The sequence below is a fragment of the Sminthopsis crassicaudata genome, chromosome 3 (genome assembly GCF_048593235.1).
Source record: "Sminthopsis crassicaudata isolate SCR6 chromosome 3, ASM4859323v1, whole genome shotgun sequence".
NCBI classification, from domain to species: Eukaryota; Metazoa; Chordata; class Mammalia; order Dasyuromorphia; family Dasyuridae; genus Sminthopsis; species Sminthopsis crassicaudata.
The window spans coordinates 28065261-28090389 of record NC_133619.1 but is presented as its reverse complement, the minus strand read 5'-3'; the positions used below and the strand labels follow the sequence as shown (position 1 = coordinate 28090389).

The following is a 25129-nucleotide window of genomic DNA, read 5'->3' as shown; positions in this document are numbered from 1 at the left end:
TTGAGATTTTCTTGACAAAGATAATATACTAGTTTGCCATTTCCTTCTCCAGCTTATTTACAGATAAGGAAACTGAGGCAAATAGTGTTAAGTGATGTGCCCAGGATCACACAGCTAGTATCTGAAGCCAGGTTTTAATTCAGAAGATGAGGCTTCCTGAGTCCAGGCCTGTGCTTTGTCACTGCACCATCAAGCTGCCTCCTTCCCCTTCCTTTTTTATTACAAGCATGTATCTTCTCTCCTCACCTTACCTGCAATAAAAATAATTTAAATATGCATAGTTCCAGGCACAAATTTCTCTGATAAAAGTCTCATTTGCCACTTATAGAAGGAATTGCTTCAAATTTACAATGAGCCATTTCCCAATGGATAAATGGTTAAAGGCTATGAACAAGCAATATCCATGTCAACAATTGATCCCAAATTGCCAGAGACTTTAGAAGCCCAACACCAGCCCTGCCCAGATGGAGAGGGAGCTCCTAGAGAGCAGGGACTGTTTCATTTTCTACCTCAAAAATGGGTATTTTTTAAAAACCATATTCATGGACCACAGGACACAAAATGTCTGTCCTCTGCTTTGCTTGAAGATCTCCAGGAAGGGGAAATCCATTGCCTCTGAGCAATCCATTCCCAAACTCCCATCCTCCCAGAGAGGATTTCCTGTCATAAAGGCTAAATTGGCTTCAAAGCTCCAAGTCAATGTTGGCTTAACATTTTGATGGAGGGACTGCGAGTTAGGAAAGTTATAAGAAACAACAAGATCAGCAGGACCCAGGAAAACCCCACACACACACACACACACACACTTAGATACAATTCTGTGGTGCAACAATAGAACCAATTGTCTTCCTCTCTTCCCTCTTTTGCCTGCTCCTCTCCCTAAACACACACACACACACACACACACACACACACACACACACACACACACACACAAAGGGATATTGGGAGAAATCATAAATATGAAATCAAGTCAACTGATCTTTATCCACTGAAATTCTCCTCTGATGATTCCCATTGGGTAGAGCTGACCCTGGATGAAGTTGCATCATCTGAGCACAATACCTTAGAGGTTTTATCAAGCTGGAAAGGCTAGAGGAAGAGGAGGAGGAGGATGGTGATGATGATGATGATGATGATGATGATGATGATGATGATGATGATGATGATGATGATGGCAGCATTGATAGCTTGATGTTTATTGCTTTAAGGTTTGCAAAGCTCTTCACATAGATCATTTCCTTTGATCCTCACGAGAATTTTGGGAGATAGGTGCTATTAATAAGCCCCCTCCCATTTTACCCATGGGAAACTAAGATTTACTGACTTGTCCAGAGCCACATAGCTATTAAATGTCTGAAGTCATGAATATTTTTCCTAAAAAAAAAAAAAAGGTGGTTTCATTGACTATGAGTCATAAAGACTGATGTTATTACAGTAGTTGAGAGCAGTGTGGCTCAATGGAAACCCACTCTGGAGTCAGAGGAACTGGATTCAAATCTTGTTTCTGATACTTACTGCTTGTGGCTCTGGGCAATTCTCTTTAACTCTCTACAGTTCAGCTTCCTCACTGTAAGAGGAGGGGTTGCCTAGACAGCTGAGATCCCTTCCAGTCCCAAAACTGAATTCCTGACTTGTGAAAGGAGAAATTTCTGGTTTTAAGAGTTCTAAGTAAGATTAAGAAATGTAGGATGCTATCTTCGAGATGTAGAAGAATTCAGATGGGTAATGAGCCCATCCTTTCTCATTTGGCTTTTATTAATACTCATTTCCACTCTCTGCTGCTTCTCCATTAATCATGTGCTACTCTCTTCTAAGTTTTCAAGAGTGTTTCATAGCAATGGGGACCAATAATCCATTTTGAGGTGTGCCCAGACTCAGTATTTTCCAAAATCCCTTTTGTTAATGGGCAATAATAAGTCAAGAGCACCTCTGCTTTTCTCAAAGTTTGAAGTTAGCAAATCTCATGTCCCAGTGATGTATTTTATACTGCTTTTCATAATCTGGTATTGACAATGGTTCTGTGGCTATGAAGGGGAAGAAAAAAATTAACAAGGTTCTTTAAATTGTTCTCAAATGAGATTCAAGAAACATTTCCTGGTGACTGATATCTAAATTAGGATAGTAAAAAGCTTTTTACTAACTGTAAAAAGAGCACAATTGGCCAGAACACTAAATTACCCAGGATTGTACTTGTATTCAGAGGGGTGCTGGTAAATGTTTAACAATCAGATCTCTAAAAAGTGTATACTGTACTTTCTAAATCAAGCAAGGTTTCTGAAAGATTTTCAACAAGTGTTGAAAAATTAATTTTCAATTAACCAGAAAATTCCAACTACCCTCACACAGCATGCAGATTGGCTTTTTCTGTATTTTCTTTTATTACAAATTAATTTGTTCATGAAAGGTTGAATGTGACTCAGCATAACTGAAATTTATGCAATCTGGGCTAAAGAGGGAAATTTGTAGAGGTCTGAGTCTATGTGGTAAATTATAGCATTTATTAAGTACCTATTATGTCAGGCATTGTGCTAAGCACTGGTGCTACAAAGAAAAGCAAAAACCAGGCTTTGCCCTTGAGGACTCTACAGTTTAATGGGGAAAAGAGGAAAAAAGGGAGAGAGATACAAACAACTCCATACAAAGAAAATAAAGATAGGATAAACTGATGGTGATCTCAGGGGAAAGGCAGTAAAATTGAGTAAGACTAGAAATCAGTTTGTCCACCTCCCTCAAATTACAAATGAGGAAACTGAAGCTCAGAGAGTTTCTAGATGAATGGGGGAAAGGGGGTGGAGAATACAGTCAAGCAGGGAAGCATGTGAGGGAGCATGATCCTGATGTTTGATGATGTGGCTCAATAATGGCATCATAGATTTCTTTTTATCTGAGTCTAAGCCTTAGAGCTCCTTATGAAATAGATAGATAGATAGATAGATAGATAGATAGATAGATAGATAGATAGATAGATAGATAGAAGGAAAAGAGAGAAAGAAAGAGGAAAAAAAGAAAGAGAAAGAGAGAAAGAAAGAGAGAGAGGCAGGGAGGGAGGGATAGAAGGAGGGAAGGAGGAAGATTCATGTGTGTTGAATTAAATTGAATATAGTCAAGCCTAAAGCTGATTACACACACACACACACACACACACACACACACACACACACACACACACACTCCCACCACTTGGCATAGTGCCTGGTACAGACTAAATAAATATTAATAAATGCTTATCGACTAGCTAAATTAAAAACATATACAAAGCATATCCAGAGTAATGGAAAAGAGGAGAAATTACTCACCACTAATGGGATCAGGAAAGGTGCACTAGGGAGCTAGTGATTCCAAAGTTGAAATGAGGAGAGTATTCCAAGCATAAAAGAAAGCCTTTTCAAAGGCTTGGAGAGAACGCCATGCCCACGCAAGAGTAAAAAGACCAATTTGGCAGGCCCAGAAAATGAATGGGGGAAGAATAATGTGCAATCAGCCCAGAAAGGGACATGGGAGTCCTATTTTGCAAAGCTTTAGCTACCAGAGGAAATTGTATTTTGATCCAGAAGCAGAGAAGTCAGGACTGTCCCTCTGACAGCTGTGAAAGGCCATGAATTCAGAGGCTATTATGATAATGCAGGCCAGGTGAGGGGTGATGAGGGATTGAATTGGGGTAGTGGCTATGTCATTATGTTATTTCTGGATTTGGGGCTCAATTGTTGAATTTCATATTTTTATTTCCTGCTCTATTTAGAGCCATAATTAAGAATTCTAGAGCCTGGAATAAATCAGTTGTAAAATAGACCTAACAGAGACCTGAACCATGATGCCTTGTGTCTCACAGGGAGGCAGCTGGGAGTTGTCAGGGAAGAGGGCAAGGGAAAGCTTCAAGATCCCGCTTTGCTAGCACACACTGAACATTGCAGGTAGAACATGAGTCCTTAAGCCCAGTGGCATGGCGTAGAGTGAAGAAAGCAGTCTGCCTTTGTCAGGTAGTTACCTTACTTTGGGTGTGGTCCTTTCCTAGCCTGTTCCCCCATGACATTAATTACCATCTGCATTCCCCCAACTTTTCAACCCCAGGAAATTAGGGGGGGGGGAAGTTAGAGGCAGGGGAAAAACAGCAGGGGAAGATGGACCATGGGATAGGGCCACCACAGCAAGAGATCCTGGTGGCAGTCACATCATATAGCATTGAAATACCTAGTCAGAGCATTGCTGAAGGGATAAAGGCAATCCCCTACCAAATGTTGGCATCCCGAGATGAAGCCCAAGCTGCCCTGCCCTAGGAATGGTTCTGGCTACAATCCTCAATTCTCACTTTCTTGGTCGATTGATTTGCCCAACTCAGTCTGCAATAAACTCGAAGCTCTCAAGACCTGGAGGAAATAATGCGGGCAACAGAGGGTACAGAACAAAGGTCGCCTCTTTCTTTGATGCACTGGCCTTAAGGCTTGTGATGGGAAGAGTCTCTCTTCCAGGATGTCTGTCTCAGGGCTCCCACATCGCTTAAACATGGTTCTCAGTGTCCCGACTACTCATCTTGGATTGTTTTTTCATAGCAGCAAGATTGTTGTCTTAAGAAATAGAGATTATTTAGATAACCTAACAGCCGGTTTTCTTGTTTGGCTGTTCCCAGTCTTTGCCAAGCTGAGGCAGGATGTGGGCACTGGACCCTAGGAGTCCAGTCGGTCACCCGGTTTCTATTTCAGGCTGGCCTTCCAAAGGCCTCTCCCAGCAATCAAGGAACTGCACGTAGTTAAATAGCTCAGGACCAGCACCTCAAACATGCCTTTCAGCCTCAGTGAAGCTTCCCACAGAGCTCTGCCCACCCCATGCTCTTTTCTCTACAGCCCCTAGACAGAACAGGTTTGAGGAGACCCCCTTGCTTTGAGAAGACCCCCCTCTTCATGTTCCCCTCTTCAACTTGTGCCAGAGAATTCATTGTTCCAGCTACGTGTAAATCAGGACATGAAAAGAGACTTCTCAATACATCTGTCACCTGCCACAGGTAGAAAAAACAGAGAAAAGCCGCTATGAAGAAAATTACAATCTTATCTAAAATACTGGATTGACATCCCTGTAGGAAGCAATATCTACTCTGTCAATTGTAGGTCCAGAAGACATGAACAACTAATTTTAATACAAATTTTTGCAAGCACTTCAAACTATCCTAATTATAAAATGAATTCAGAATGACGCAGATGATAAGGACACATGATATTGTAGAAGGAGCTCTGGGTTTGAAGTCAGGAGAATTGCATTCAAATCTCACCTCTAACAGCTTGCCACCCATGTGACCTTGTGCTTCATGGGCTTCAGTTTCCTTATCTGTAAAAATGAAGACATGAGATGCTCTCCAAGGTACCTTCGAGATCTAGGAACCTATGAAGGAAATAAGATGAGTGACCAATGTATTCTAAGAACTCTTTGGAAAAGCTAAGCTCTAGGCTTTTTCTTATTTCTTTTTTCTGAATTTCCCACATCATCTATTATTATGAATATATAGTTTATATATATGCCCAGTATAGTAAGAGCTCATCAAGTGGGACAATTTTTTCCCAGAATCTACTCTCTTGCCTAGGCAGGTAATCAGACAAAATTTATTAATTATTAGTGAATGCTCTCCCTAACTACCTTGCATTTATTTTATATTTATTCTATATATAATTACATATATTACATATAATTATTCTGAAGGTACATGCTATTAAGATCTACATTAAACACCTACTGTATGCCCATATTGATATAGCCCTTGGAATCAAAGACAAAAATGAAATAAATACTAAGAGAGTTCAAAGAGGACAGGAACACAGGGGCAAAGATAAAGGAAGATTCAATGGAAAGGATGACTACCAGCTGGAGCACTCATTGGACCTGAGTTCAAATCCTATCTCTGACACCTAGTACCTGAGTAACCTGGGTCTCAGTTTCCTTACCTGTTAAATGAAGAATTTAAGCCAGAGGCCTCTGGGTTCCCTTCAGATCTATAATAAGGAAAGTTTTATATCAAACCACTTAGAAAATGTTTACTTTTTCCAAAATCCACATCCAGTCCACAAAGGTTTATTATTCCTAAACCGGTCTGGTAATGACTAAGTCAGCTACTGTTCGCCACCTTTGGACAGCATCCAAATATAGTTATTGATTTTTCCTATGATTCTTTGAGTAGTCCCTGTCATTAAAATCATGGCAAAACCTTGTAAGCTAAACCTGTGGAGGCTAAGAGGAAACAAGGGCTGGATTTGCAATCAGAAGACCAGGGTTCAGACTTCCTGAGAGACCCTGGTGGATTCCTCAGGCCTCAGTTTTCTCATCTGTAAAATGACAGGGTTGGCCTTGGTGAGATTCCTTCCAATCCTCACTGTCTGGTCTTAATAAAAAGCACTTCAACATTTGCAAAGCACCTTATACCTACTATTTCCCTTTTGTTCTATGAAAGGGCTAAACCGGGCATTATTTACCCATGTAGTGGATGAACAAACTGAGATTCAGAAGAGATAAGTAAGTTTCCCCTGGTTATGAGACTAATAAATGTCAGAGATAAGATGGAACAAAGATTTTCCTAATTCTGGATCCAGTGAGCTTTTTTACTAGAACAGGATGCCTCCTGAGCACTGATTGGGTGATTGGCTCTCTCTGTCAATGCACCTGCAATTATTAAAGGATAGATAGACAAAACTCATTCTACCAACTCTTTAATAATAATAGCTTGCATTTATACAACACTCTTTAAAACTCTGGCAAAGTGATTTGCAAATATCCAATTTTACCCTCATAATAACCCTAAGACGTAAATGCTACTATTATCCCCACTTTACAGATGAGGAAACTGAGGCACACAAAGTAACCTCTCTCAAGGTGGCTCTCCTTGACCATTACTCAGTTGTGTATAGTATGGGTTCTTCTTTAAGCATGGATGGCCTCAAATTAACATGGTCGCCAAAGGCTTTTAGCTCTGGGAAGCTCTGGTTCTTTGATTTTCATTTTTCTTTTTTGAACAGTTGCTAGCAATTGGTCTGTCTATCTGATGGCAGGCTAGAAACTTCTGTTGTTAATGTTTTCTTGATTCTGTCAGACTTTAGCACATTAGTCATTCTATTCCAGCTGGGAAGGAGCTAAGTTACAGGGAAGGTCACTTGGCCACACCCTAGCATCTAAGTCAACAAAGGATATGCTGAGTCTGGCTCATGGCCAATGGCAGGAGAGTGGGGAATAAATCAGGCAGGGGATTATGAGAAAAAGGCAGTCTGTGGAATATGGGAGAGTATGTGGAGTATGAGAAGAAGGCTGTGTACTTGCATGCAGATTATTAGAAGAAGGTACTTGTGTATTTGAATGTAGAGGAGTCTAGACTTTCAAACACCCTAATGGGGCCTAGAAATGTTCTCAAAATAATTAAGTACCCTGACGTGCCCAAAAATCCACAGAGGGATTCCATGAAATCCTGCAGGGACTCTGGGATACATGTCCATCTCAAAATACCCTCAAGCTATCACAGCCCATTGGAGGGTAGACCTCCACCCTGAGGACTTTGGGGAGACATTTAAATCAGACCTAGAATCTCAGAGCTGGGGACAATTTCAGAGGCTACCACCCAATGAAATGCTAAAAAGGAAATCCCTCTCCGATACCAACCAACAAACTTATGCAGCCTCTGTTCAAAAGTCTCTGAGGAGAGGGAACTCAGTCAAACAGCAGTAATTGCCTGGAAGCCTTTCCTTATATTGAGCCTAAATTTGACCCATAATTCCTAGTTCTATCATCTGAGACCAAGCAGAAACTGTCTCCCTCCCTCTCTTTTACATAACAACCTTTCATTTGTATGTATCTCTCAGAGACAATGTATCTAGTCATAATAAAAATTAGTTTTCTCTAGTGATGGTTCTTGATAGCACAAATATTACACAGCTCCCTCTCATCGTGAGACAAGTGAGGTTCATGATGGCAGCCAGATGTTGATACCAACTTGTCAACCTGAATCTGCACTTCTGTGCAGATCCAACTACCTCTTCCCAAGTGCTTAGCAGCTCCATCCTCCCCCATCCCTGAACATAAGCTGTGTATGCAGAAGAGAACCCAAATAGAATTGCAAAACCATAAAACTTTGACCTAGAAAGAAGCTGTGCTATCATTGAGTCTGACTTCTCATTTGACAAATGAAGAAACTGAGGAATGAGAGCAATTAAGTGACTTTCTAACAGATAGCAGCAAGAATCCAAACCCATTTCCCCAGACTCCAAAACTATTACTCGTCCCAATTCAATCCAAGTCAACAAACATTTACGAAATATGGACTATATGCTGGGCACTGTGTAGGCATTTGTTATACAAAGACAAAAATATATATGTATAATTAAATTGTGAGACTTGAACTCACACCCTCCTTGCTTCAAATCCAGTTCTCCTATATATGTATGAAAAGGGGAAAATAATCCAAAGAATGTCAAACAACTAAAGAGACAAGAGTTTTCATTTAAGTAAATTCATCTTCCTTTTAGAATTCTTCTGTCACCCAAGCATATGCAGTATAACCCAAATCAATATTTCACACATCTGGGAAGATCTTGGGTTAAATTACAACCTTGAAAACTAATAGCTACATTATTAAATAACTAAAACCTGATACATCTGGCTGTGCCCTCTTTTGATAAAGGGAAATAAGCTTTGGATTTGGAATCAGAAGATCTGAATTCAAAGCCTGAATCTGCTAATTATGGGCTATGTCTGATCTTCAGCCGGTTGCTTTAGCTCTAAACTTCAAATCCCTCATCTGTAAAATTAGAGGGAAACTAGAGGATCTCTAAGCTATCTTCACACCTTGAAACCTGTGATCCAATTAAAAATGTTTAGCTGAGTTATAGAGCATATGTATATATATATGTATATATATATATATATATATATATATATGTGTGTGTGTGTGTGTGTGTGTGTGTGTGTATGTATAGTAATAGCAGAGTTATAAAGGATATGTGTATATAAAAATATATAGGTATACACATGCATACACACATATAGGTACCTACATCTATGTATATGTGTATTTATACATGTGCATATGAATTCTGGCTCTTTAAAGTGAGCCATTCAGGTTTCTGTGCAAGTTAATATCTTCTTTTAAAAAGCCCTCTGGCTGTCAAATAGATGAGAGATCTTTGTGAATTCCAAGTCTTCCTCCAATAGACAATCCATCAGCACAATAATTTAGTCAGCTCTACATTTCAGAAGAGAAAGGAAAAAAAAGAAAGAACAATGCCAGAATAATCCATATTCTTAGAAGAAATTTTTTCAAAAGTTCACCTTTTATTTTGGGAGAAGGGCACAGACATAAAAGAAAGAAACTTTGACATTTTTTCAAATTTTGTTTTTTTATACAACTTTTCAGAATGTAGACATTATAGCATAATAGCTATCTTAGAACTCCATTTCTTTTTATGTTCAATTTTTTTTTTGCTTTTATTTCACATTGATACCCTTTTAAATAGCATTATAATTAAAGAATCCTCATGGAGATAGGGTGGAAGTTAGGTGGTGCTGCAGTGGATAGCTCAATGAGTCAGGAAACTCATCTTCCTGAGTTCAAATCTGACCTCAAACACTTATCAGCTGTGTGACCCCAGACAAGTCACTTAATCCTCTTTGCCTCCGTTTCCTCATCTGTAAACTGATCTGGAGAATGAAATGGCAAACCACATCTGTGCCTTTGCCAAGAAAATCTCAAATGAGGTCACAAAAAGTCAGACATGACTGAAAACAACTAAACAATAACATGGACATATGGGGACATGGTGAAAACCATCCCAAGCAACTGTGCCCTGTCATGATGTGTGTAGAGGTAGGATTGCAGTGGTCCTCAAACTTTTTAAATAGGGAGCCAGTTCACTGTCCCTCAGACTGTTGGAGGGCCGGACTACAGTAAAAACAAAAACTCACACTCTGTCTCCGCCCCTCAGCTCATTTGTCATAACCCAGAGGGCTGCTTAACCGTCTTCAGTGGCTGCATCTGGCCCATGGGCCGTAGTTTGAGAACCCCGATCTAGAGCATCATAAGAATAGAAAAGACTGATTTTTTGGCTGGCAGTCAGTTAGACTGGCCACAACTTTGCTACTTTCAAATGGATTTAGTTTTTCAGAGAAAAAGAGCCAGATCTAGAAAGCCTCAATTTCTCTCATATGCAATACTGTCACTCAACAGCCAAGAGAATGTAAACTGCTTGAGGTCAGGGATTGCTATATTTTTTTCTTTGACTCTTCAGTACCCAACATATCTAAAGAGCACAAAGGAAGCACTTAATAATAAGTGTTTATTTTTGTTTGTGATTTATATATTTCTCTCTTTCCCCTTCTTTATTTTCTACCACTGAGAAGATAAGTAATATGATATCAGTTATACATGTGAAACCATGCAAAATTTATTTCCATATTAACCATTTTCCCCCAAAAAAAGAGCAAAAAAAAAAAAAAGTTTAAAAATCATCATTTAATTTATACTGAAAATTCAATTCTGTATGTAGAGGTAGATAACATTTTTTCATTATGAATCCTTTGAAATTGTCTTGGATCATTGTATTAATCAGAGTTGGAAAATCCTTCAAAGTTAATCATCATTATAATATTTCTAGTACTGTACAGAATGATCTCTGGGTTCTTCTCACTTTGCATCAATTCACAAAAAACTTACCATGTTTTTTCTGAAACTACCTCTTGTCATTTCCACAGCACAATAGTATTTATTCCTCACAATTGTATGCCATAACTCATTCATCCATTCCTCAAATTGATAAGCATCCCCTTGACTTCCAATTCTTTATAACCACAAAAACAGTTTCCATACATATTTTTATACAATGAGGTCCTTTCCTTTTTCTTTCATCTATTTGGGATCAAAGAGTATTCACAGCTTTATAGCATATTTGGATATTTTTACAAATGGTTTTCCAGAATGGTTGGACCAGTTCATAACTCCACCAACAGTTCATTCCTTCCTTCCCCTCCAACAGTTGTCATTTCCAAGTGTGAGGTGATAATCAAAGGTATTTTAACTTACCTTTTTTAATAAATAGTCATTTAAAGCATTTTCATATGACTTTAGATAGCATACTTAGGTAGCACAGTGGGCAAAAGGGGAATTTTGAGAGAGTTCAGGTGAGTTGATTCTAATATACCATCTTGACTCCCTTAATAAGTATTTATTAGGCTCCACTATATGATAATGCTTGAGATACAAAGAATAAGGGAATACAGTATTTGCTTGCTAGGTCCTAGAAGAGCTAATATTTTGATAGAACATGCAGAATTAAACTATAGGACCACTCGATCATAGGTCAAAGGTTAGAAAGAACTCATACTATTTTCCCAACATTCTTATTTTACAGATGAGGAAACTGAGGCTTAGAGAGATAAAGTGACTTGTCAAGATCACATAGGTAATAAGCATCGAAGGCATGATTTGAGCCCAAGTCATCTGACAGTGTTATTTCCACTCTAATAGAATTGAATTTTATAGGGCCCTGTGTTCACTGGAAAGCCCTTTTCCAAGTTTCTACTTTTCTAAAAGTGTGCCATAATGAAGAGCAGTGCAAGATGAAGTGGAATTTTACAATGTTGCTTTAAATAGTATGTCTTAAAAAAAAATCTCACTGTTTATGGGATTCTAGGAGGAATAAGCCTGTTGTGCATGTAATTAGATTGTTGTCCCAGTAACATATATATTGTCCCAGTAACATTGCTGAATCCACAAAGTGTGATGAGAGATGTGCATTGGCTTTTTGTTTTAATCCTTCTACCTTAAAATATACATAAATGTGTGTAGGTAGGTATGTACATATGTGTTACCTTGAAATGCACACATATATGCGTATATACATTTGAATCTGAATTGAATTTGAATCTATTTCCTCTTAAAAATAGAAAATGTCTTTACACCACAAGGAAAATTCATTTTACCCTTCAGTTTGCAGAATATTTTAAGGGGATGATCTGTGACTTCTCTGAGTAGTGCTTTGATAGAGTAGCTGACACTCAGCAAAAGTCACTGCAAACATACATCAAAAATATTTCCCAAAGGAGCAGATCTCAACAGTTTCTACAGTAAATAATTTGTATTACCCATAATATATTAAGTTATATAATCATATATGTGCGTTTATGTATACTTATATGATCAACTTCAAAGATGATCAGGGAAATGTATGATAGGAAAAGATAGATTGATCATGTAATAAGGGCAAAGAATATCAGGGGAAAATGTAAGTGCTTTACTGGCCACTTTAAAATATGAGAATTCAAGGAAGGCCTCCAGAACCTTAGGTGGACTGTTTATGGGGAAAATTCATTAGAGAAATATATCATGGGCTAGTTGCAATGAATTGCATCGATTGTTGAAGGGAACATGGAAATTAATTAAATCACAGATCCAATTGGACCCATTGGAGTCCTTGAATGTTTTGGCTTTGGTACTTTTGTATACCCATGATTTCATAGATATGGTCAGTCCTTTCACCAGTTTAAATGACAATCCAAACTGTCCTTCTCATTCTGTGTAACACTCTTCCACCTTACCCTATAAATTCTCTGTGGTTGATCCAGCCAATATCCTAGAGGCTTTCTCCTAGTTTGGGTATTCTTAACCTTTTGGAGGGCTACAGACCCCTTTGTCAATCTGTTGAGGCCCTGTGGATACTATCAAATGCATAAAATATATATGATTAAAAAGAAAACCAATTATATTGAAACATAATTATAAAAATGTCTTTAAAAAAACAAATTAAAGACCTCCAAGTTAAGAATTTGTTTTAGGCCAAGATGGTGGATTAAAGGGAGTAACCAGCCAAACTCTCCCAACATTCATGTCCAAACAAATAAGACCTCAAAATGAAATTTGGAGGGATGACTTCTGGGTAAAACATTTTTCCAGCCAAAGACAACTTAAGAGGTCAACAAGAGAAATCTGTGACACTGGGATGAAGGCCAGCCCAGAGCAGACTCAGCAGCACAAGCAATGAGCCCTGGAGATGATTTAAAGAGCAGCAGCAACAGCTTCAGGAGTTCTCAGCTCAGAGACAGTAAGGAGTTCAGACAATTGGTCAGAAAAAGATTTTCAGGAGACCCTTTGCTGGCAATGGATTGGCAACTTGGAGTTCCAGGGCAAAGAAGAGCACTTGTGGTTGGTCACAAGGGAACAAGGGTCCTGGTCAAAGTTCCAAGGCACAAAGGAGTACTAGCTCTTGCATTTGTTCCTGAATAAGAGCAGGGGATCTGTTCAGAGTTCCAGGACAGAGAGGAGCATTAGCAGTTGTAGTTGTAGGAGACTAAAGAGCCCTTCCCAGGTAAACAATAGAGCACAGACTAAAAGAGCACTGATCACACTTGATCACACCTCTTCCCACATCACATCACCTTGGAGGCACCAAAAACTTGTAGAACCTCAGAACTAGCTCTGAAAATAGAAATACAAATCTTAGAATCTTAATCTTAGAATAATGCTTTTCCCAGGTAAGCAGAAACCAATTGTGACATAAAGTGCAAAGTCAAGAAATAGGCTTTGAAAATAAGCAAACAACAACAAAAAAAACTTAACAGCTTGATAAAAAGAAGTACAAAAAAATACTGAAAAAATTAACACCTTAAAAAGCATAATTGGCTTAATGGTAAAAGGTACCAAAATTCACTGAAGAAAATAACTCCTTAAAAGCAAAATAGAAAAAGAGATACAAATGAAGGCATTTTCACTAAATAAAATAATTCCTTAAAAATTAAAATTGGGCCAGTGGAAGCTAATGAATCCATGAAACATTAAGAAACAATTAAAGCCCCAAAAAATGAAAAAAAATATGACAGTATGAATTGTCTCATTGGAAAAACAACATGAAAGAGAAATCATAAGGGATTCAATAAAGTGAAATTGTTTACATTCCTATATGGGAAGATAATACATGTCATACTTCTGAACTTTATCATTATCAGGGCAGTTGGAAGCAGTCTACATAAACAAAGGGCATGATGTGAATTGGTTAAGTTGGGAGTGTCTCAAAAAATGAAGGGGATAAGAAATAGAAATGCAATGTGAGAAGGGAGTAGGAGGGAAGTAAAATAGGGAAAATTACCTCACATAAAAATGATATGCAAGAAAGAGCTTTTAGTGAAGGGTAATATGGGCAGAGTGATTAATACTTGAAACTTACCCTCATCAGAATTTGTTGAAAGAAGGAAGAAAATTACACACACACATACACACACACACACACACACATACACACACACACACACAGAGTGTGTGTGTATAAATAAATATAAATGTGTATATAATAGAAAAAAAAAAGAAATCTATTTTACCCAATAAGGAAGTAGGAGAGGAAGGGAATAAGAGAAATGGGAGTGAGCATGACAAAAGGGTGAACAGATTAAGGGAGGTAGTGGTCAAAAGCACAACAGACTTTTGAAGAGGGATATGATAGAGAGAAAGAAAGATAAATGAATTAAAATAAGATGGAGGGAAATACAGTGTTAACAATCATAACTAGAACTAGAAATAGGATAAAGTCATCCAAACAATGGGAGTAGGTAGCAAAATGGATTAGAAACCAGACTTCAATAATATGTTATTTACAATAGACACACTTGAAACAGAAAGAGAGTTAAAATTAGGAAATAAACCAGAATCTATTATTCTTCTGCTGAAGAAAAAAAAAAAAACAGAAATAGCAATCATGATTTCAGACAAAGCAAAAGTGAAAACAGACCTAAGTAACAGAGATAATTAGGGAATCTACATTTTTATAAAGGCACCACAGACAATGAAGTAATATCAAAAATTTTACAGGAAATTTCTCTAATAAAGGCCTCTTTGTCAACTATATGGGATATTGATATGAGTCAATTTTGCATAAACAAATAAAGTCATTACTCAATTGATAAATTGACAAAGGGTATATATATATATATATATATATATATATATATATATATATATATATATATATATATATATATATGAACAATATGAACCGGTAGTTTTCAGAAAAAGAAATCAAAGCTCTCTATAAAGAGAAATATGAGAAAAATTCTCTAAATCTATTGATTAAAGAAAAGCAAATTAAAACCCTATGAGATACTACCTTGCATCTATCATAAATGACAAAAATTAGAAGGGATGGAAGAACTGTAATATTAGACACACTAGTGAACTATTGATGAAGTTGTGAACTGGTCCAACCATTCTAGAAAATGATTTGGAATTAGAAGCAAAGGGCTGTCAAAATATGCATATCCTTTGACCCAACCATACTACTAGTTCTGTACCCCAAAAAGACCAAAGGAAAAGGAAAAAAATCTATATGTACAAAAATATTTATAACAGTTTTGTGGTAGGAAAAAATTAGGAATTGAGGGGATGCTTATCAATTAGGGAATGATTGGACAAGTTGTAGCACATTATTGTTATGGAATACTATAGTGTTATAATAAATGATGAGAAGGATGGTTTCAGGATAGGAGGACTTACATGATCTGATGCAAAGTGAAGTAAGCAGAACTCAAGATTTTTTAAGACTGTTAAAAATAATAATAAATATCAATTTTTTTCAAAAATAATTTAAACTGTATGTTGAAAGACAGGAAAATCAGACAAAATGTTTACTTGGGATTGGGAGCTAGGTAGTAGCTGTAGTAATAGTAGTACGGGTGGTGGTAGTAGTAGTAATAGTAGTAGTAGCAGTAGTAATAGTAGGAGAAGGAGGAGGAGGAGTAGCAATAATCATCTAGCTAATGATAGTAATAGTATAATAGTATAGTCACTTCATGATGAATTCTTTGGTCATAGAAGCCCATGAAACAAAGAAAAAATATCATAGATATGTAAATGCTAATATATATATATATACAAATATTTATATATATATATATGTATACAGATATACATATATTCATATACATATTATGTAATCCAGAAGGTCTTGCATACTTTTCAGGCATTTCTCATATCCTGCTAAACTCAGAAACAACTATGGATTACACAAGTTGGCCTGTATTGGTAAGGATGTTTACAAATACTCATATTTTGAATCTTTTACAATGTTAAAGAAAAATCAATATAATATTTCTCAATTCTTTTACCCAACAAATGTTAACACACACGTACATACACTCCATCTCTGTAATACCAAGAATCTTCATTGTGAGAAGACCCACACATATCATTTTTGTAACCCAAGCTAAGAACACTTGATGTTTTTCTTACTTAGGAACGTCTGAGAAAAGTCCCCTATAGATCCCAGAAGTATTCTCTATTCTACCTACTGGGGTTCCCCACTAAAAATCACATCAATGATATTACAGAGGGCACAATGTGCTTTGCTGGAAACAAGATCCTGGGATCACTCCATTCCTATTTGAAGGATCCTTTGGAGATGACGATACTACAGATATAGTTTGTTTTGGAAAGGGAACCTATTCCCCCTTATAGATCAGTAGATGGCAGTGCTCATTTTATCAGTGATGGTTAATCTTCATTTCCCAGAGTACAAAGTCAGACTGCGTGGAGAGGGGAGTTTCATTGGCTAAGGGAGCCTAGGATACATAACAGTGAGGGGAAAAGAGGCAAAGGGTCATTGGTTCTGAGCTAGAGGGAACCTCGTACATTATTCACACCAGGGGTTCTTAACCATTTTTGCATCAAGGACTTCTAAAAAGAGAAAAGGATTTCTGCATTTAAATTCTTGCACTTTTATGGGCATCTTTATTACTTCTTAGAACCCATTATTAAAGATTCTGGGAGCCAGCCTTGCCCCTCTCCATTAAACAGATATTGATGAGTAAATCAGTATCTGATCCCATTGTCTCATCCCCAAACTCTTGGCAGATCTTGTTTGGAAAGAGGGAATTTCTCTCGGGAAATTTTCTCTCAGGCAGTCCTGAGATATGCGTGGTAAATCATAATCAGGATAAAATCAAAGGAAACTGAAAAATGGCCAAGCAGGTAAGAGAAGAGTGAGGTAAGAGCAGTGTAAAAAAAATTAGAGAGAAGAAAAAATCAGGAAAAGAGGGTATTAAAAGTGTCAAAGTCAAGAAAGATAAAGATTGAAAAACACCAATTAAATTTGGCAATTAAGAGATCATTTGTAATTTCCAAAGTCTCTCTCTCTCTCTCTCTCTCTCTCTCTCTCTCTCTCTCTCTCTCTCTCTCTCTCTCTCTCTCTCTCTCTCTCTCTTCCTTGCAGTTGGTCCCAAAGTGAGTCTGCAATCATATATATTTCTTTATCCAAAGGTCTGACTCAAAAAATATTTAGAACCAACTCTGCCCTTTATATAAATCTACAGTGTTAAAGCAAATATTCTCCCCATCAATTAGGAGCCCATGAAGAGATTCTTTCCCAAATACCCAAAATACTTGGGGCAAAATTCAGTTATTCAGGCTAACATTCATTCATTCATTCATTTCTTCAACATCAAATGTCTACTACGTGACAGAAACGAGGCTAGGTGGTGGTGATACCAAGACAAAAAAAAAGACTAAAACTAAAGCAAAATAGAAATATAGTAGTAAGCTTTCAAGGAGTTTCCATAACCCAAGAAGAGTTACAAGACAAGGAAGTTACAAAGACCATACTCAATTAACTTTGGTTCTTTGTGGACACATATGGTAGAGAATTAGGCCTATGCTTTTTCTTAAGCTTTTTTTCTTCATCCTGATTGATGCCTGTCCTTAAAGTAATCTGGTTCAATAATTTCAGAGTTCCATGTTAAATCAATCAATCAATCAACATTTATTAAGTACATACTATGGGCCAGGTTCTGTTCTAGGTTCTAGTTATTGGTTTCTAGCTAATGTTTCAGCATGGCAGCATTGGGTAGGTCTCACCCCCTCCTGGAATCAGCTTCCCCAGCTTTATCCATAAGAGCCCCAAGCCAGGCCAGATGTTCTTTCTTTGATCCCACCCTTGATAATTCCATCTCTACCCATTGTCAATACCCCTGGATGGTAACTCCATCCTTTCTTGGCTTCCTGGATAAAAGCTCTTCTGTCTTTGGTCTTGCTGATTTATGGGAAGCAAGTTTGTCAGCTACTTTTCCTGGCTGGTTCTGCCCTTCTCTATGAAGTTGATTTCCCTGCCCAATTGTTCTGGACTGGAGGTTATATAACCCTGTGAGTCCATGATCTCAGCTTAATGTGATCTTCTCTTCTGATCCTGGCATCTATGTGCTGCTCCCAGCATGGGCTCCCTCTCCCATATTGATCTTCATTTCTTGTTCAGGACCATCCCACCTAGAGATGCTCCCACCCAATTCTTGTTTCTCTCACACCCTGGGAAAAGTAAACAATGAGAACCTTCTCTTGGCCTGCTGCTTGCTTAAACCCTGATCTTTTTTCTCAGAAGGCTGAGTCCTGGTTCATGACCCTCCTTGGGACAGCTGCTTCCTCAATTCCAAGTTTCATAATAAAAAATATACATATTGGCAGACACAATACATAAAAGCAAACCATTCCCATCCTTCAGTTAGGGCAAGGTCTGACATCAAAGTCTTCCCAAAAAGAATTATAATTCCATGATCCCTGGAAAATGCTTATGACATACCCCTCCATCCTGCAGATGAATCACCTCTCTCTCTGCTTGGGCTGTCCCTGAAACTCATCATGACCTGAGACTAGTACCTAAGGCTCAGCTCAGTTAGCTTAGGGTTAATCAAGGTTTCCTGCCATGTCAGGTAAAGAGAATGCTGGACTAGGGGTCAGAACTTGCCTCTGATACTTAAAGGTGTCATGTTGAACAAGTCATCTAAACTTCCTAAGCCTTAGTTAACAATAATAATGACATCTACCTCATAAAATTGTTATGAAGATCAAATGAAATGTCTGTAAAGTACTTTGTAAACCTTAAAGCACTCTGCAAATAAGAGCTATTATTATCTGCCGTCTTCTCATAAGGGAAAAACAATTGGGCCAGCTCCAAACTCCCTTATCCATTAGTGTCACAACTCTTGTCAGTTTCTAAAGCCTTTTCTTCTTTTTTTCTAAAGCTCCCCCTACTTACAATCCTCACATGCAAGACAGCTAAAGTTACAACACCTTTCTTTGCACCTTATAAATATATCTCTTTCCCTAATTTTATATTGGCTCCTGTTGACAGTTTATATTCTCTCTCCCCCAGATTCTGGGTTGTTTGGTCCTTGCCTTTGTCATCACTACTTATGGGGATAGAGGATAAAGAAAAATCACCTACTCTTAGTTATTTCTGCCCATTGTGATTCCCTTCTTGAGAAGCCAGGTGTGCTTATCCAACTCCATCAGAGTATCTTTTTGAAATAACTAGTGGAAGGAGATAGCAATGGACTACCTCATATGGGAGACAGAGTGAGAAGAAGAATGGGCAGTGCTCAATATATAATAATGAACAATAAAGAAAGGATAATAGGTTTTTTACTTTTGTTTTTACCATATTAAGCACATAGTATGTATTTAAGAAATGTTTAATGATTGATTGATTGATTGATTTAATGTGGAACTCTGAAATTATTGAGCCAGATGACTTTAAGAAGAGGGATCAACCTGGACAAAGAAAAAAGCTTAAGCTTAAGAAAAATCTAATCCTAATCCTTGTGTCCACAAAGAACCAAAGTTGCTGATTATGGTCTTTGTAGACTTTGTAACTTCCTTGCCTTGGATTGTAACTCTTCTTGGGTGATGGAAGCTTCCTTGAAAGCTTACTACATTTCTGTTTTAGTTCAAATTTTTTTTGTCTTGGTATCCCTACCACCTAGTAGTTTCTGACACCTAGTAGTTTTGGTTTTTTACTCACTTTACAGCTGAGCAGACCAAGGCTAAGAAAGATTAAGAAATTTCCATTTTAGTTACAGAGGTAGTAAGTAGCAGAAAAGTAGAATTATCAAAGGAATGTTTCATACAAAAATGGAAATGATAAAATATCCCCAAAATGGTAGAAGAAGAAATTAAAAAGTGGCAAGAATACCCAAAACCCACATAAGAAAGATCTTAAATCATTGATAATCACAGTAGTGTGATTACTAATCTAGAATCAGACATCCTAGAGAAGGTCAAGTAGTCTTTAGGAAGTTATTTTAAATCCCTAAAAGATAATGTTAAAGTGCTGTATTTAACACTCCAGCACATTTGAAAAGCTCAATAGTGGCTACTGGTTTGGAAAAGATCTGTTTAATCTCAATTTTAATGCAGGGCAATGGCAAAGAATGCTCAAATTATCAAACAATTGCACTCATTTTCCATACCAGCAAGGTTATTCTTAAGATTCTGCAAGTTAGGTCTAGCAATATGGGAACCAAAAATTACTGGAAGAGCAGGTTGATTTTCGAAGAGGTACAAGAATTAGAGATCAAATTGCAAACATTTACTGGATTCTGAAGTTCCAGAAAAATATCTAGTTCTGTTTCATTGACTACAGTAAAACCTTTGACTGGGTGGATCATAACAAAATGTGGTAAGTCCTCAAAGAGAGGTGAGTAAAATCATCCTCCCGGTCGTTGAGAAAATTGTATGTGGGCCAAGAAATAAGTTAAAACTGAACATGGAACAACTAATTGGTTTAAGATTGGAAAAGAAGTATGACAAGGCTATATATTGTCACTTTATTTATATATTTGTCACATACAAAATACCAGACTGGATGAATTAAAAGTTGGAGTTAAGATTGCTGAGAGAAATATCAACCATCTCGGATAAACAGATGGTACTACTCGGGATGACAGAAAGTGAAGAATTAAGAAGTCTCTTGATGAGGTTGAACGAGAAGCATGTGAAAATTAGATTGAAGGTTAACATCAAAGAAATGAAGATCTTGGCAAATGGTTCCATCGCTTTCTTGTGGAAGTAGTGTCTGGTTTTATATTTTTGGGCTCAAAGATCATTTGCAGGTGGTGAATGCAGAGCTGAAATTAAGACACTTGCCCCTTGAAAGGGAAGCTATGGCAAATCTGGACAGCTACTAAAAAGCAGAGACCTCACCTTTCTGACAAAGATCCATACAGACAAAGCTATGGTTTCTCCAGTAGCAAGGTATGACGGTGAGAGTTGGACTATAAAGAAAGCTGATCCCCACAGAACTAACATTTTTGATAGTGCCTTGGACAGTAAAGAGATTAAATCTGTCAAAACATAAAAAATTAATTTAGGCTATTGAAAATAGCAAGTGAAATACTGAAGCTGAAGCTCCAATACTTTGGCCACATAATGAGAAGACAAGACTCATTGGAAAAGACCCATGATGTTGGGAAAGATTGAAGGCAAAAGGAAAAGGGGATGGCAGAGGATGCGATGGATACATAGTGTTGGGACATGAGTTCAAACAGACTTCAAGAGATAGTGATGAGTGGATAGAGAATCAGCTCTGGAGTCAGGAGGATCTGAGTTCAAATCCAGCTTCAGATATTTGATATTTACTAGCTGTGTGACCTTGGCAAGCCACTTATTCCCTGATTGCCCAGAGAGAGAGAGACAGAGACACAGAGAGAAAGATAGTGAGACAGAGAGACAGAGAAAAAGAAAGACAGAGAGAGGGGGGAAAAGAAGAGACTGGCTTTCATACAGGAGTCACAAAGAGTTGTATAGTACTGAACAACTAAATAAACAACAAGGTAGAATTTGAACCCAGGTCCTCTGATTCCAAATTCAGCACTCTTTCTAGTATTCTACACTGTATCCTATAACTATGGTTCTATAAAAGCTTTCTCCTGATATATGCTTATCAGATAGAAATGAATCAAAGGCCTTGGTAGCCAAGCACAAGCAAAGCGCAAAACTAAAAAAGCTTCTGGTAGGTGCCCAGGGATGGACCACATGATGTACATTGATTGCAAACCCCAGCCTGGATACATTTAGAAAGGTTTAACAATAGGCTTTCTCTATAGATGACATATTCTGGAAGACTATGAAGTTATAAAGGGGTTGTAATTTGTGTCAGTGAAGTGTCACTCCCCTGAAATCATAGGTACTAAACTGACATTTTTCAGACCCTATCTATGAGTTTGTTAGTATAGGGAAATCCCAGTGAAGACACTTTTTTTACCCGTACAGTTTGGCTCCTATTCTTTAACTTATGGACAATTGTCAGCAGCAATTACTGACTCATTCCAAGGTTACGTAGCCAACAAACTAAGTCCCTGATCCTCTGTCCAACATTTCTTTCCATGTGAATTGCATGAGGAAGGGTCACATTGCCACAATCGGCAAGCAACAATACTTAGGATTTCATTGGTTTAAGTCATCATTAATTCAAGGGCACCATGCATGATTTTAAAGCTATTCAAGTCAACCTCTCTCAGAGTTCCTGTTACATGAACCTTCCAGATGCAAGATGATCTGCTGAAGTCTGACATTTGGAGTCTACACGCTTATTAGGTCAGTTCTGAAAGAACACACCTCCTATTTTGTATGAAGTTAAGTTGGGTACTTGGGGAGGCTATGGCCACCTGCTGTACACCAGTTTCAAATATGTTTCAAGAGACTCAAATCACAGGGTCTCTCACAAATCTCAAATGTAAGCAAACTGGGGAACTGGGGAATGGTGTAGATACAGTAGGAGGTGCAGAGAATTTTGAATGAATACAGGGACAGAAAATCTGGATCTGAATTCCAGTTAGGCTGCATATCCTGTGACAGCCAGCAAGCCATTTTGCTTATCTGAACCTCCATTTTCTCGTTGAGGATCAAATGAGGGCTCTAAGGGTCCTTCTTCCTTTAAATTCTATGACCTAAGTAAAGACAGGGGAAATATGCTTGGAGAGAAAAAAATACAGGCATTGGTTAATACCATGAAAGCACTGAAAATTAAACCTGCTCAACAATCATTTCTGGAAATAGAATTCTATTCACCATAGTTCGAGAGAAAGAATTGCATTTGGAGAAAGCTCCTGATTTCAAATTCTAGTTCTACTCCTGTGCACATTCCCAAAGCCTCTGAAGTTCAGTTTCATCATCTCTAAAATGAGGGGATGGACTGGACGATATTTAAAGATTTTTCCAAATAAAGAACTTTTTCATTATCCCAAAACTTGAAATAGATTAGTCCTCTGCATGTTGGGTAACTTCTATCACCTATGATTCATTTTTGATAAATTGGATGCCATTTTTCAAGGCACTGAAGAGTTCCCCATTCATTGGCTAATTCTGATCACAGGATGTCAGGCAAAAGTCTAACAAGTGACTGAGCTAAGATTTGAACCCAGAACATCTGACTTATAAATAAAGCACTTTGACACTATCCCAAAAATTGAAACAGATCAGTCCTCTACATATTGGATAATTTCTATCACCTGTGATTCGTTTTTGATAAATTAGATACCATTTTTCAAGGCACTGGAGAGTTCCCCATTCATTGGTGAATTCTGATTACAGGATGTCAAGCATAGAGTAAATAATAGTTTCACGAAGCTCTATGATTGATGGCAGGCCCTGCCATTTAAATATCTGCTGCTGCTGTTCCACTGGGTATGTCTGCACAGCTGCACCTCCATCTCTCTGCTCAGCCAAATGGAAGAAGATGAGAAAAGACATATGCATTTCCCAGACAAAATACTTTTCTTCCAGACACATTTGTAAAAACTGACTAGAATCCACTTCATCATAGGTGATGTAACGATATAGTTGAGCAAAATATCCTCCATGGGGAAAAAGGACAGACAGTCTCGGGGAGACAGAAGAAGGGGAAAAGCTGATGGATTATTCTCCGGAAATGAAATCAGCCTTTGTTTAGTTAAGCAAAAGTATCAATCGTGGGATCAATAACTTCAATTACACAGGACAAGTATGACCAAATTGATTTTTCTCAGGATCCGGCAAATTCTAGTCCCCAGAAAAAGTAGAAGTGACAGAAGCATGTCATCTCTAGCCACCGGAATTTCACTAATGCAGAGAAAATGATGCCCTAGAGACTAATTTTTTAAAAATCAATTATTCTTCCTCTTGATATTTCCCTGGCTTTGGGTAGCTAGGTTGTACAAAGGGTAGGAATGCTACCCTTTGGAGACAGAAAGACTTGAATTCAAATCCTCCTTCAGACACTTACTAGGTGTGTGACCCTAGGCAAATCATGAACCTCCTCTCATTCTCAATCTCCTCATCTACAAGATGAGGGAGTTGAATTTGATGATCTCTAAGGCTCCTCCCATTGTTTCCCTTGAGAGTAGGGCTACCCTTTGTCTTTCTTTGAATCACCAGCACTTTACACGATGACTGGTACATAGGAGATACTTTACTAAATGTTTATTAACTGATTTCTAGCTCTAAATCTCTGGTCTTGTTTTATTTATGAACTGGAAGCCAGTCTCTATCAGAGAGAGAGAGAGAGAGAGAGAGGGAGGGGAAGAGGAAAAGAGAGAGATAGAGACAGAAAAAATGACATAGAGACAGACAGACAGAGAGGGAGGGAGGGAGGAAAGAAGAAAGAGAAAGAGACAAAGAAAGACAGAAACACAGAGAGAGACAAAAACAGACAAAAGGAGAGGAGGGAAGGAAAAAGAAGAGGAGGAGGAGGAAGAAGGAGGGAGGAGGAGGAGGAAGGAGGAGGGAGGAGGAGGAGGAAGGAGAAGGGAGGAGGAGGAGGAAGGAGGAGGGAGGAGGAGGAGGAAGGAGGAAGGAGGAGGAGGAGGAAGGAGGAGGGAGGAGGAGGAAGAAGGAGGAGGAAGAAGGAAGAAGAGGAAGGAGGAGGAGGGAGGAGGAGGAAGAAGGAGGAGGAAGAAGGAAGAAGAGGAAGGAGGAGGAGGGAAGAGGAGGAAGAAGGAGGAGGGAAAAGGAGGAGGAAGGAGGAGGGAGGAGGAGGAGGAAAGAGGAGGGAGGAGGAGGAGGAAAGAGGAGGGAGGAGGAGGAAAGAGGAGGGAGGAGGAGGAAGAAGGAGGAGGAGGGAGGAGGAGGAGGAGAGGAGGAGAAGAAGAAGAAGAAGAAGAAGAAGAAGAAGAAGAAGAAGAAGAAGAAGAAGAAGAAGAAGAAGAAGAAGAAGAAGAAGAAGAAGAAGAAGAAGAAGAAGAAGAAGAAGAAGAAGAAGAAGAAGAAGAAGAAGAAGAAGAAGAAGAAGAAGAAGAAGAAGAAGAAGAAGAAGAAGACAGAAAGAGGTTTGATCTGATAGCCTTTTCTGCAATAGCGGACATTCATGCAGCTATTGTAACGTTTGCA

At 38.2% G+C, this 25129-nt stretch overlaps 1 protein-coding gene across 1 annotated transcript in view; it reads left to right on the top strand.

The window, feature by feature from the left end:
• SLC7A14 (solute carrier family 7 member 14) overlaps window positions 1-25129 on the top strand; it is a 139307-nt gene that overhangs the window by 60579 nt on the left and 53599 nt on the right.